Here is a 2,934-nt window from a genome sequence, read left to right as displayed (position 1 = left end):
TACCCTTGGGCCCCCATTCCATAGGACTATTTTGATAGGAGATGCTGTCAGAATTGGGTCCTTCTGGTAACTTAGCCACTGTGGTACAAAAAAATGAGCTGGCATTAGAGTCAGGAGACCCAGGTTTGAATCATGGCTTTTCTACTTAATATATCCTCCCATTTACATTGCATCTGAAATATTCTTCACAATAAGCCCTGAGATATAGATAGTGTAACTATCATCATCCCCATTTTCCACATGAATATAGTGAGAACTGTAGAAATAAACTTGTTGTTGAGGTCAGTCAGAGCTAGGATTCAAATTCAGGTTTTCAGACTCTTGTTCTTTCTATTATGATATGCTTCACATGGATCTCTCTGTGTCTCAGTTTCCTAACTTGTAAAATGAGTACTATAATGCTTGAATAGCATTTTTAGATATATCACTTTATTTGACAATAATAGCATTTCTATAACACATTAAGGTTTGCAAAGTGTTTTACCTATAATTCTCATTTGATCTTCTAAAAAAAAAAACTTAAAACAATTTTTTTAACTTTATTTTTTCTCTTTTCAATAGTATTTTATTTTCCAAATATATGTAAAGATAGTTTTCAAAATTCACTTTTGTAAGATTTTGTGTTCCTAATGCTATGGGAACCAAGAAAACACTGTATTCATCAACAATAAGATTATGTGATGATCAGATGTGTATACTTAGCTTTTTTCAATAATGAGGTGATCAGGGCCATTGCAATAGACTTGTGATGGAGAGAACCATCTGCATCTAAAGAGAATTATGGGGAATGAATGTGGATCACAAAATAGTATTTTCACCATTGTAGTTATTGTTGTTGTTTGCTTGCTTTACCCCTCATTTTCCTTCTTTGATTGGTCTTTCTTATGCAGCATGATAAATGGAAATATGTTTAGAAGAATTGGACATGCTTGATCTATATTTGATTACTACTACTTGGGTAGGAGAGATCGGGAGGGAAGGAGAAAAATTTGAAATGCAAGGTGAATCTTAAAAACTAACTTTGCACGTATTTTGAAAAATAAAAAGCTATCATTATTTTATTATATTATTCTATTTTATTTTAAATTTTTTTGTTGAGGCAATTGGGATTAAGTGACTTGCCCACTGTCACACAGCTAGGAAGTGTTAAGTGTCTGAGATCAGATTTGAACTCAGGTCCTCCTGACTTCAAGGCTGGTGCTCTATTCACTGTACCACCTAGCTGCCCCAAGCTATCATTATTTTAAAAAAAGACTGTTCCAAATTTTCCTTCTTCCCTCCCCAAGATAGCAAGTAATTTGATATAGGTGAAATATTTTATTTGATCCTTACAACAATCCTATGAGAGTGGGTGCTATTATTATTCCTTTTTTTTTTCAGATGAGGAAGCAGACTTAATGACTTTCTCAGGATCATATAGCTAGTCCATGTTGAAGACCAGTTTTGAATTCTAGTCTTCCTGACATAAAGCCTGAGTCTCTAGCCACTATACAACCTAGCAGTATCATAGCAACCCTCTGAGGAGTTAGCATCTATTATTTTCACCATATGAATGAGGAAACTGAGGTTTTGAGATATTTTAAGTTCCCTAGAGCCACAAAATTAGTGTCTGTGTGAATCCACCTAAACTTCTCTTTTCCCCAAGTCTAGTGTACTTTCCACATCATACTGCCTCCCACAACTACAAGAACAACAGTTAATTTACAATATCCATTATTGAATCCCATTGGCTGCCTTGGAACCCCACTGAAATAATAATGATGATGATATTGCTGATAATTATACTATCTGCCTCACTGGATAGCTATAAGGAAACCACTTCATAAAATTTTAAGTATTATATAAATAAATATTAGTAGTATTAAATAAACTATATTTAAGATGGAAGCCAAGTTTATCAAAGAAGGCACCGAAGTACATATTAGAAAGACACAAGGGTATGTTAGGAATAATGTTTTGCACTCATAGAATGCCCAGATCACTGTCAGATAGTTTAAGTTATTTTTTAATTCCAGTCATCAATATGTTATTTTCTAGTCTTGATGTAGGGAGGGTGCCAACCCTCTATTTCAGGGATCTAAGAGACATTTCTTTCTAGTGGAACTGTTTTTATATGCATCAGCTTCCTAGAAACTTTGCTTTAGATGGGCAGTTTTAGAATTTTACAAATACTACTACAACTGAGGTCCAGAAAGCTTAAATGAATTATCCAAGGTCACACACACACCACACACAGAGACAGAGAGACAGAAAGAGACAAAGAGAAAGAGAGAGAGAGAGAGAGAGAGAGAGAGAGAGAGAGAGACAGACAGACAGACAGACACACAGAGAGAGAGAGACACAGAGAGAGACACAGAGAGAGAGAGACAGAGAGAGAATAGCAAGACCTAGATTCAGAGGTCCTTTGACATTGAATTTAATGTTCTTTCTGTCAAACCAAGTTCTTATGGGAATCATTTCCTTTGAAAAAAATATGAAAGAAGGCACATAAAACACTTTTGTGATGTGTATGATTCTGTGAAAATGAAAGATTAGTCAGAAGTCTTTTTTGATTTTCTGCTATTAGGCTATGTCTTTCTTCTCGATGATATAATCAATGAAAGAGCATGAAGAGTGACTTTAATTTGGGATGATATTTAATTTTATAATTCATAAAGAAGATAGAAATGATAGGAATCCTGTTCTCCTTTGATCCATTCTCAGACACATAGAACAGTATAGTTGTCCATCAAAAAATGTAAATGAATCTCATGGGAAACAGGATATCAAAACTATTGATTAAAAAAAAGATCTCTGTCCAGAACTGAAAGCTGGAAGCAGCTGATTGGAAGAAGACAATGATAATAAGACATCATTTCATAGCTGAGCACTCACAAGTTCAGAATATTCTCTGAGTCAAAATAACTTGGTCAAATTCTCCCCTTCAGCCTCAAC

This window comes from Antechinus flavipes, chromosome 1, assembly GCF_016432865.1.
Source record: "Antechinus flavipes isolate AdamAnt ecotype Samford, QLD, Australia chromosome 1, AdamAnt_v2, whole genome shotgun sequence".
NCBI lineage: Eukaryota > Metazoa > Chordata > Mammalia > Dasyuromorphia > Dasyuridae > Antechinus > Antechinus flavipes.
Note: the sequence above shows the minus strand (reverse complement) of the source record.